Here is an 11,986-nt window from a genome sequence, read left to right on the forward strand (position 1 = left end):
GAGTCCTTCAGAATTATTAGGTAGGTTTAGTAGCAGGCATGGTTAACAAAACTGTGAGTTTGTGTCTTAAGGGGGGGGTGTCACGGCTGCTGCTGCTGCTGCTGCTGTCTGCTCGTTAACCTGTCTGGGATTGTTTTCAGCTGTGTATATTATATATTATATTATTATTGAGATGAGCCGTTGCCCGGACGCCATTGGATGCCAGTTTCCTGTCCCTCCTCCGGTAGGCGTGACCGAAGATCTGGATTGGAGCAGGTCGGGCCCGACTCACCAGTCCCTGTCCACACCTTCCGGGGACTCTTACAAGAGTGTGTGCATATCAGTTAGACAGGAGAGGTCTGAATCTGTGTCAGACGTCTCTCGGTGCTCTCTTTACGTTCTGTGTCAGTTCTGTGTAGCTCTGTGCTAGTTCTGCTACAGTGGTTAGTTAGGGTGTGTGCTTAAGTGTGTTTTGTGTGTATTCTTTGATTTGTGACGGCGTCGAACTTGTGCGAGACGCCTCACTATTTTAGCCTTAAGTGCCCATAGTGTGCTATGACTGTGATAATCTGTGGCCTTCGTTTTCTGTAGTGTTATTGTGAACAGATAGCTGGTTTTAAGAGCCTGTATTTTTGGTTATATCATCTTTATTTTGAGTTTATAATTAAAATCAATCTCTTACCAAGAACACCTGGTTTCATGTTGATTCCCTTTTACCCTAAGCGAGCTGGGGACGTAACACAGCCACACATTATATCATCTGCTTTTTCCGAAGTGTAACAGTTCAGAGGAGCATCAGTTTGTAATTATAGATAGAGGATTTTACCACAGATTCATAGTGTCAAGTCCCATCATTGGGATAATCCTGCATACCCTAACAGTACTTGTGCTGAGTGAAAAATACCCTGATCATGCAAGAAACATTATATTATTTGCATAGACAGGGTTCTGTTCATACCCGGGTGTAGGAGGCAAGGATGGGGGTGAGTTTGATTAAGCGGTAGGAACATGATGTGACCAAATCCTTTTACGAGCGACTAAAGGTTCCTTCATTCTTTCATTTAAAGAAGTAAAACAGAGGAAAATCTCAAAACACACTTCAACATTACACTGTACGAACTGGGAAAAAACAATTCCAAAGACAAAACGCGGATGCATTTCCGACAACAGTGATGTTTAAAAGAGTCGTGACGCACGGCCAGACTTATCTCAGCCAATGACAGCTCTGCGTGCATCCCCTGGATATTATTTTATTAACTGCTTTCATCGCAACGCAATGTTTACAGTGAGAACAGCTGTGAGGTCTGTGCAGAAAGCAGAGCAGTGTGTATAATATCACTCAGTACAACAGGCCTACACTACTCTCTTTATTTGCTTTAGTTTAGTAGATATCTAAATGCAAGGTAATGTAATATCTACAAACAAAGAGTCGATATTTTTCTAAAACCATTTAGTGCTTCACATAATAAAATACACAACGGCTGTAGCCTGATATTATATGCTTTAGGAGCTGTGTGTGTGTGTGCGTGCGTGCATGCGTGCGTGCGTGCGTGCCTGCCTGTGTGTATTAGGGCTGAACGATATATGGTGTCATAGCGATAACCGCGATATTCACATCGCAGGGCCGTGCGATTTTAAGTAGGTAAATTAACTAAAACACGTCATGTTACAATTATTTTGCTGCTTGCTACAAAAGGAAAACTTGCGCGGCTCTCATGACAGGGGTACTTGAGTGAGTGACATGCAGGCTCTGCATGCACAGCAAACCACCAATCACAATCATTCTTGATCAGATCACAGCAGGCCCCGCCCCGCTAGTTTTCTCTCCAATGAGAGAGGAACAGGAGGACAATACCGGCAAGAATGAAGATTTACTTCCAAAAAGAAAAGCAACATCTGCCATCTGGAACTATTTCGGATACAAAAAGGTTCTTCTCTTCTTCATTCACAGGTGAACCCCCTTATTTGAGGGTAAGCAACATGCATTATCATGACTTAAGGTATGATGAGTCAACCAGTTAAGATCCAGACGTCCGTGAATAAAATCCTTCATCCGGTTAAATATAGTTAAAAAAAACGCAATATATATCGAAGGGGAAAAAAACATATCGCAATGTCAGTTTTTTTCAATATCGTGCAGCCCTAGTGTGTATGTGTGTGCGTAGATGCAGCGAACAGTCTCAGTTGGTTTGGTGTCCTATGCTTACTTTTAATACTTGTAAATACAACTTTTGGCCCGTAATTTCATTTCCTCATTGTAGCGACCAGTCTCTGACAGTGTTACGTTATTATGCTGTGAGTGCCCTCCTACTTGTTTGATTCTGAAATTGTATATATTTATATAAATATATATACAGTGGGGCAAAAAAGTATTTAGTCAGCCACCAATTGTGAAAGTTCTCCCACTTAAAAAGATGAGAGACGCCTGTAATGTTCATCCTAGGTATACCTCAACTATGAGAGACAAAAAGAGAAGAAAAAAAAAAAAAAATCCAGAAAATCACATTGTCTTATTTTTAAAGAATTTATTTGCAAATTATGGTGTAAAATAAGTATTTGGTCACCTACAAACAAACAAGATTTCTGGCTCTCACAGACCTGTAACTTCTTCTTTAAAAGCCTCCTCTGTCCTCCAATCGTTAACTGTATTAATGGCACCTGTTTGAACTTGTTATCAGTATAAAAGACACCTGTCCACAACCTCAAACAGTCACACTCCAAACTCCACTATGGCCAAGACCAAAGAGCTGTCAAAGGACACCAGAAACAAAATTGTAGACCTGTACCAGGCTGGGAAGACTGAGTCTGCAATAGGTAAGCAGCTTGGTGTGAAGAAATCAACTGTGGGAGCAATTATTAGAAAATGGAGAACATACAAGACCACTGATAATCTCCCTCGATCTGGGGCTCCACGCAAGATCTCACCCCGTGGGGTCAAAATGATCACAAGAACGGTGAGCAAAAATCCCAGAACCACACGGGGGGACCTAATCAATGACCTGCAGAGAGCTGGGACCAAAGTAACAAAGGCTACCATGAGAAACACACTACGCCGGCAAGGACTCAAATCCAGCAGTGCCAGACGTGTCCCCCTGCTTAAACCAGCACATGTCCAGGCCCGTCTGAAGTTTGCTAGAGAGCATTTAGATGATCCAGAAGAGGATTGGGAGAATGTCATATGGTCAGATGAAACCAAAATAGAACTTTTTGGTAAAAACTCAATTAGACGTGTTTGGAGGAGAAAGAATGCTGAGTTGCATCCAAAGAACACCATACCTACTGTGAAACATGGGGGTGGAAATATCATGCTTTGGGGCTGTTTTTCTGCAAAGGGACCAGGACGACTGATCCGTGTAAAGGAAAGAATGAATGGGGCCATGTATCGTGAGATTTTGAGTGACAACCTCCTTCCATCAGCAAGGGCATTGAAGATAAAACGTGGCTGGGTCTTTCAGCATGACAATGATCCCAAACACACCGCCCGGGCAACGAAGGAGTGGCTTCGTAAGAAGCATTTCAAGGTCCTGGAGTGGCCTAGCCAGTCTCCAGATCTCAACCCCATAGAAAATCTTTGGAGGGAGTTGAAAGTCTGTGTTGCCCAGCGACAGCCCCAAAACATCACTGCTCTAGAGGAGATCTGCACGGAGGAATGGGCCAAAATACCAGCAAGTGTGTGAAAACCTTGTGAAGACTTACAGAAAACGTTTTACCTCTGTCATTGCCAACAAAGGGTATATAACAAAGTATTGAGATTAACTTTTGTTATTGACCAAGTACGTATTTTCCACCATAATTTGCAAATAAAGTCTTTAAAAATCAGACAATGTGATTTTCTGGATTTTTTTTTTCTCATTTTGTCTCTAATGCCCCTTTCACACCAACGCGTTTTCAGCTCCGGCTCGGAGTTCTTTTTCTTTATGGATATTTTACAAATCAATCCCCTTTCAAACTGTATTCTTGTTTTAGTGCCATATAATATTTCATAACTGTTTTTCCTTTCTCTTATTTTTTTTATAACTATAATGATCATATGAAGGTGTGCCGCGGAAATAATCTTTTGAATAATTTGTGACCAAACCGTTTGAGACCCACTGAGATAAACTTAGACTAAAGTTAACTATCTAAACAGTCTTTTAGCTCACCTGAGCCTCTCAGTCTGAGAGGAGAGCTCTCCTCCAGCTTGTTGTGGAACAAACAGCTCCGTATGTCCGTTAGTACGTCGGAAACTCCTGAACAACAACAAAAAGCCGGCGTTTTATCCAGTTTGTACACAACGATGGAGAAACTTAACAAGCAGCAGTGGTCCACTGAAGAGACCAGCTACCTACTGGGAATCTGGTCTTCCGAAGAGGTACAGAGGAAGCTGGAGCACAATCGGCCATTGTTGTTGTTGTCGGTGTCAGCTGTGAGGGGTTTCCGCCAGTTTGGCTTTATGAAGCAGGCACGCAAACAGTTACGTCATGACGCAAACGATGACGCAATGACGCAGCACCAGTCGGACTCTGGGCAGTGTGAAAAGAGCCGGAGCTAAACCGAAGAACCGGTTCTGAACCTGAAAAGCTCTAGCAAGGAGCTTGAACCGGAGTTGCGTTGGTGTGAATGAGGTAACAGAGCCAAGCTTGAATGACAGAAGCACACTTTTATTTCCATGGAACTCTCTGATTGGTCTGGGCCCTGTCTCAGGTCGACTATTTTCATTTCCTCGCTCCTCGGTCTCACCGGAAGTTGATTTGTCTGCGCCATCTTGAGTACCGTCCCATGGCTCTTATTTCTGCCAGAGGACCGAGGATCGAGGAGTGAGGAGCGATAATGGAGGAGCAATAATCGAGGAACCACCAGTCCATCCTCCGATGAAATCCTCAGATACTCGCCCCGCGCCCTTACTGTGTATCGCTCACTGATTGGACGATGCAGTGCATGCACTGATCTCATGCTTCTTGTTCTTGACATGAGAGCAGTACCCCAGCGGAGTGAAGAAAATAAATGAAACTCACGAGAGTCACTCCTCAGTTTAAACTGTGTTTTGTTTCAATTCATGTATCATTTAGTTACAAATATGTGATATATCTGAACAACAAAGTGGTCAAAAATCATTTTATTCATTTATTGGAAACATTTTCATGATCGCTTTTTTCGTTTTATATTTTCATTTACTGTCATTTCCATTCAGTCAGTCATTAAGTGCTATTAAAATGTTAATGTGCTACATATGCACACAAACAAACAAAGGTTGCAATCCAATGAATGTTAATCTAACTGGGTTTTGATAGATAATATATATATTTTTCTTCTCTCAATTATTTTATTTCTATTGTGCACTCTAATCAATATTAATCAAACTAGTGTTCGTTTATACATTTTAAGAATGGCGTTTATCTTTTTTGAGAATTAGTTCTTATTTTATTTTATTTATTGGGGTCTACAACAGATGATACAAATGTTTGTGTCAGTAAATGTGTGGCAGGGGTGTTTGTGAAAATAACGGGGACAGAGCTGCTGTCAGACGAACAGCTGTGCTGCGTCATCACAAACGGACGTCGCTTCACGTGACGCTCCGGAGGAAAGGACGTCCCATTGCTCTTAAAACTCATTTCCCTTCTTCTCGTGGTTTCCTTGCGTCCCTCCATGCTTCCCTGGAGGGAGGGACTAAACACAGGGAAACGACGCAAGTGAGGGAAGCAAGGATTTAATTTAACCGACCTGAGACGGGGCCCCGGTGTCTTGCCTCTGTTGCATTCACTGAACACGGGAAATTACATTCCTGCCGTCCTCTCTAGTGTCTTGATGAGGTTCACGTAAAGCACGGTTAATGTATTATAATATTGAGGTAGAATTGTCCGGGGCTACAGAAAAAACATTCGGGGCAGGCCAAAATATTATTTTACCAACAATGTGGAATTTATTGGCTACATATTACACAGATTATGCACAGCGGGCGCAGCAATAACCGTCAAATAATAATTCAGACAGGGGAGCTCCGCACCCCCTGCCTGCCGCTAGGGGGTGCTGCAGCGCCCTCAGCACCCTCCTTCCCGCGTCCATGCATCTGTCCATCAGACAGAGGGCTGCTGTGCCTCTTGTCATCATTAATGGACGTCTCTTTAAAATGACCGCTCAGAGGAGAGGAGTTCTCATTTCTTCCGTTTGCTGCTTCCCCTCCTCTCTCCTCGGTTCCCCTCCTCCACTCTCATCTCCTGTGGGCGGGACTAAGACACGAGGATAGGAGTCGAGGAGGGGAAATTAGTGAAATGAGAAAGGCCCACTGAGTCAGCCCCCGTCACTTCCTGTGGTCATCATCAGGAGCTCAGCAGCTGCAGCTCCAGAAACAAACGGAGCGCTCCTCCGTATACAGGTAAACCTCAGCATGGAGGTTGGACAGATAATATCCATCATGCATTATTTTCAGGCATTATTTATTAGGATAATGAAATGTTGGACCACCAGTGGCTCCATCCATCAATAATCTATAAGCATCTATCATCCTGTGCAAGGAGTCTGAGGCTGCATTCAATCACACACCGGGGCAGGTCACTAGTCATTGTGGGGCTGATATTTGTACAGTGAAGTCTCACATAAAAGACAATGTTAAAGTAATTCAAGTCTCAAATAAAAGCAAAAACAAATAAACTCTGTGCTGAAGTAATTTTCTTTTTCCATTCACTAACTATTCCCGGTCTCTTCATGGTGTGATTTCTCAATTAAAGTGAAGCTACTACCAATTACATCAAGCATTTCCTGCTGATTTTCCACATTAAGAGCCAACCAATTAAAGCTGAAAGAATATAGTGAAACCAATCCCATTCTTAGGTGCACTAAGCTGGAATTTGGCTTCTTCAGGCCGCAGGTTAGCAAACATAAATGGTTGTCGCTCATGTTCACGTGTGTTTCTTTTGGAACATTGAGGGCAACAAGTATCCAATAGAAAGTCAAACCAATACCTACGATGATGTGCGGCCGATGGCAGGCATTTCCACACAGTCTACATTCTGTTGGTCCTACTACGTTTAGCAAACCAAAATGTTCCGAGAGCGTAAAACAATCAGAAAATAAAAAAGTACATCAGTGAAAAAGTGAAAGATCTTGAATATGGCTTTCTTATCGGACAATGACAATATGGGCAACAATACTAAAAGCCTTGAGTACATATTCAGTTTGCTGCCCTGCTGGAAGATTAGAACAACATGTAACTGCAACCCACACTCTGACAGGAACAAAAGAGAAAACTGTGCAACAGGATATTTGATCAACCATTAGCTCGCTTGAGACATAAATCTGCACTTTGCATTGTTGAGATTTGGGAGACGTTCACCTCCTTATGTGTATTTACAAAGACTAATGATTACAACCAATAATTAATTTCACTACTAGTCCTGTTGATATTTTTTGAGTCTGACCAATATGCCAAAACCAAAATAAGTTAATCGTGATATAAATCAGAGAAAAGCTAAAATGTTCAAAAGATTTGACAAATTGGAAATTGTGTGTTTGTTTTTTTTAAATTACTATTGGTCAGTTAATCAATTAATTAACTAATCATTTCACTTCTAGTTATAGCAGATGTAGAAACCCTTGCCTGAAGCATAGACCACGTCTGCTAACGTCATGAAATAACAATTACTCTTTAATTCAAAATTACAACATTAACCCTAAGGGGAAAAGAGCAGAGGTGCCATTTCTCACAACAAAGTCATTATATGGAGAGTAGCTAATTGTTAAGGCCGTCATCTGTTAACATCACAAGATAATATGCGTCAGGATCTGTGTGGTGGACCACCTCAGCTGAAGCATTTCATGGGGAAAACCCTGAATACTAGTCATCAGATTGCACATTTAATATAACCTCCTGTGAAATTCCCTCAGAATCTTGAACATTGTTAATCATCACATCATTACATAATAAATGTGTGGGGTCTGACATCTAGCAAATAAAGTGAGAGTTTCTGATCCAATGCACCTGTCAAAAAGACTTTGTATAGACTCTTGTCACATTTATATTGTTTTGTAAATGAGTCAGGGAAGTTAAATCCCTGGCTTCTCCAGTCTGCATGTCGAAGTGTCCTTGGGCAAGATACTGAAACCTGAATTGCTCCCGAAGGCACCGCCATTGGTGTGTGTGAGAGTGCACCAGCATTAGATCAGATGATGAGCAGTTTGGCACCTTGTATAGCAGCCCTGCCATCAGTGTATTAATGTGTGTTTAAGTGGAAAATGTTGGCATGTAGAGTAAAACTGCTTTAAGTGGTTTGAAGACTAGAAAGGCGGTCAAAGTACACTTATCGTGCTGGTCCAATGCATTACCAATGATCTGCTTTCAAAGAACATAGCACATGTCAGACCTCTGGACTCAGTGGGTGAAATATGATGCATTCATCAGTGACAAATGGGGAAATGTTATCAACTAGTCCTGTTTGTCTTTTGGGATGCAGTAAACCTCATCTTGCCACTACTCTCGTGAAAAATCCCCCTAAAATGTAACCTATATCCATAGAAAGATACGAAAGTTGCCCTTGCAATTCATTTTATGTTGCAAAGAGCTCCATTGTTTGGTGGATTAGCATCAGAGGAAAACAGAAGGAGCTATGCCCTCGTTTGGAGGTCACAAGCTGAGGATTCACCATGAGCCAAGATGCGGGATCCCCTCTCCTTCCTAACGCAATAAGGCAGGACACACCCAGATAGAGGAGGAGGAGGAGGAGGAGGAGGAGGAGGAGGAGGAGGAGGAGGAGGAGGATGATGATGTTTCTCACAACGATGATGATGATGATGATGATGATGATGATGATATGGATTAAATGAGGAGTGAAAAGGAGCAGAGCTGCTACTGGTGCTCATCCGCCCATCTTTGCAGAATGACGTAAGGACGGATCTTAGCGGGCTCAACGCCCGTTGAATAAACGTTAAAATAAAACGAGCTCAGTAACGATTATTTTTCTCCACCGTCGTTCACAGCCTCCCCGTCATTATGACAGCCTGGAAGGCAGAAGTGCTATTTACAATGTAAATGTGGGCAAACCACTCCAACAAGCTGAACAAGCTCACCCTGAAGGCGCCGCATTCATGACGACAGTGCGAGGATAGTCCTACCATAAAGACATAGGCTACCTTTAATATCAAAACAGGACCGCAGCAACCAGTGTTCGCTGAAAAAAACCGCCTTTTTCAATGAAGTTACGAGAGACAATGTAATGTACTAATGGCAAAGGGTTATTTTGGTTACCAAGGGGAAATATCGGTCGGAAAACAAAACACTGTAGGCAGGGACTATGAGCAAACTGTTTCCAGACACTCGCAGGCGGTCTGATTCCTGCCTCGCAACCATTGCAACAGTCGATACGTGCCGCTCTGTCGCCGGGGAGACCCCGCCACAACAGCACCATTCAGAAACTCACCATTTAAATAAACCTCCTCGTTAAATGGTGGACGTGAAGATTTTATAGATCTTAACCCCCCCGTAAGAATCAGTAGAAACAGCCGTTCAATTCGGCATAACTCCAGTACACTTATAAACATGATATGTTACTAAAATTATAACTTTACTAACTGATACTCACGGTCTCCTGTCTGTAAAACAAACCGAGGTGGGCGACAGGGACTAGCAAGGAGCACTGCGTAACATGTCTAAAAGTTGATATTTTGTCGAAATTAAGTTATATTCGATCTATTACAGATGAATTATTGTCTTAAAGATCATTTAACAGGTGTTTTGATAAGTCTTCAAGCGATGCAAGTTGGCGTTTACAAGTCCAATTTTTTTGAATGGAGACTTGACAGAATTGACCAGTGCAGACTACAGAGGCACGTCTCGGGGCTGTAACCTAGCTAACTGTCGGGACGTTTGACGAGGAGAAACAGGTTAGAAAACGTGACCCGGCGGGTCTGTGAGACATTGTTTGGGGAAATATCGAAGGAAATACGATACAATAGCAGGTATATTATCCCTGGAGCCTGATAGTTGTGCTTTCACACCTGTGGAAAACCCCAAATGTGCCTCTTGTTGCTAATAAGTGGGTGTCAAGGTAAAGAAACAGCGGTTGAGCACGTTACCCGGATGCTAAGCAGTGCGGACAACTGGGGACACGACAGTAGAAAACACGTTAGAAAATTACTTTAATGGATACTGGGAGACAAACCACGGCGTGTGTCTTGCCACCAGCCACAAGTGAATTGAATGAAACAGGACTTTAGCCAATAAAGTTTTTTTTAAATAGAGAATTTACGTTACCTCCACTCGGGGAATCCTGTCCTAATCACGTCCTGGCTGTGGTAGTTTGTGAGGCAGAGCAGCGTCTTCAGTTCACAGGTTTGTCCATTTCCCAGCAGGGCTCCAACTTGACAACTGCAGTGGTGCAAATTGATTGACAGACCCGGTAAGAGGGGGGGGGGGGGGGTGTAGAAAAAAATCTTCAACGTCCCTTTTGTTCCGACATTTAAACCAGTTTTCTTTGCAGTAATTGCGTTAGAGGACGCATAAAGCTCTGGTCCTGCAGCGACAGCCCCCCCCCCCCCCCGAAGAAGGGAAAACAATCCAGATGCAGTCAGAAATCAATCCGCTGAAAGGAAGAAAATTAACTCTTTCTCATGTGGAATAAAAGCAGAGGAGGGGGCAAATGCTGTGGTAACAAAGAGCAGTGGGTGAGGATGTTTTGCAGAGCAGTGGGTGGGACTGGAGGGGTCCGTCTACAAACAAGGGACCGGAGAAAATACCCAAAGTCCGGGTGAGCGTCTTTTCCTGGTGGCGGGGGAACTGAGAGAGAGGGAAGTGAGCTGGTGCTGGAGACCGCAAAAGAGGGAGGGACCAGCCCGGGATTACCCTATTTTTTTTAAGGTGGATCTATGAATTAATTAGGTAATCAGGCACAAACAGAGCTATTAGCTATTGAGAACTTCGGGGTGAAGAACATCTAGTAAAGCTGTCTACTTAAAGAGGAAGAAGAACATAATGTATATTAATACATCTGATTCTCCTATGGATCATGTATGGAGGCTCATTTCCGCCAACTGCAAATAATCAAATTATGAGACAGTCTCTCTTTTATTATTAAATACTATGCTCTCATTGTATTTCACTGTTAGTAAGAAAATATTTTTGAGAATCAAGTAAAAATATATATATATAATAGATTAAATGTTAAGTCATAATATTTTTTATAATAATAATATTTCAATATCTAAATTGAGAGTGTCCCCCATCATCCAAACCCATAAATGTGAGCAAATATTGTCCCCTTGAAAACCGTTACTGAACGGATTTTGGATATTTGTACTTTGATAACCATTAATCTGCCCTTCAATGTTGACCATTTTCTGGATCTTCTCGGGGATTCTTCAAATCCCGCCAAATTATATGTGACGTCATTGTGGGCACAGCGCTCCAGCTGCACCGTTCAGGATCCCAGCATCTGCATGTAAACCATAGACTGTATATATTAATGGACGTCGTGTCCGTGACGTCACCCATAGAATTCTGCAGAGTTGCCGAGAAGCCCTTTAGTAGGCGGAGTCGGCCACTAACGGCTTGACAGCGACGTCAGAGTCTAATCCCGCCTGCTCCAAATAAGGGCAAAGAGGCGGGACCTGCTGCCTCCGAACTGGAAGTAAACAGAGCTAGCTCAGGCTAAGAAGCTAAGCTAACATGAAATACATGTACAAGTACAGTAACTACAACTAACTAACGTTGTAGCCTCTATGGTTGTAGCCTAGCAGAGTGGACAAGTTGCTGTTAGCTGACAGTGAGGCATGTACATGTCCATCAAAGTGACCACGCCCTAATTTATGCAAAAGCACGATGGCGCACACAACAGCAAGCTCAGACAGCGATGACAGTTTAAGCTATCCTAAAAAAGCCAGTAAATGTTTTTTGTTTTTTTAAAGACTACATTTACATAGTCAAAAGGTATTTTTGTTCGGCCTCACAATGCTATTGGGTATTACATGTGTTAGGTCCTGCCCTCTGGCCATACACTCACACAACTTCAGAATCTTCAAACGAGCAACATCTCTTTGTTTT

General features: G+C 42.7%; 1 protein-coding gene across 4 annotated transcripts in view; it reads right to left on the minus strand.

Annotated features, from left to right (window-relative positions):
* Nucleotides 1-10,739, minus strand: part of LOC307039986 (plasma membrane calcium-transporting ATPase 1-like) — a 141,757-nt gene extending 131,018 nt beyond the window's left edge. For all 4 annotated transcript variants that reach the window (XM_079682476.1, XM_079682474.1, XM_079682477.1 and 1 more), the window contains exon 1: nucleotides 10,202-10,739. The gene's annotated coding sequence lies outside the window, so the exon portion shown is untranslated. The remainder of the gene's footprint in view (nucleotides 1-10,201) is intronic.
* Between the last annotated feature and the right edge of the window lie 1,247 nt (nucleotides 10,740-11,986).

Source organism: Notothenia rossii (genome assembly GCF_949606895.1).
Source record: "Notothenia rossii genome assembly, chromosome: 5".
Lineage (NCBI taxonomy): Eukaryota > Metazoa > Chordata > Actinopteri > Perciformes > Nototheniidae > Notothenia > Notothenia rossii.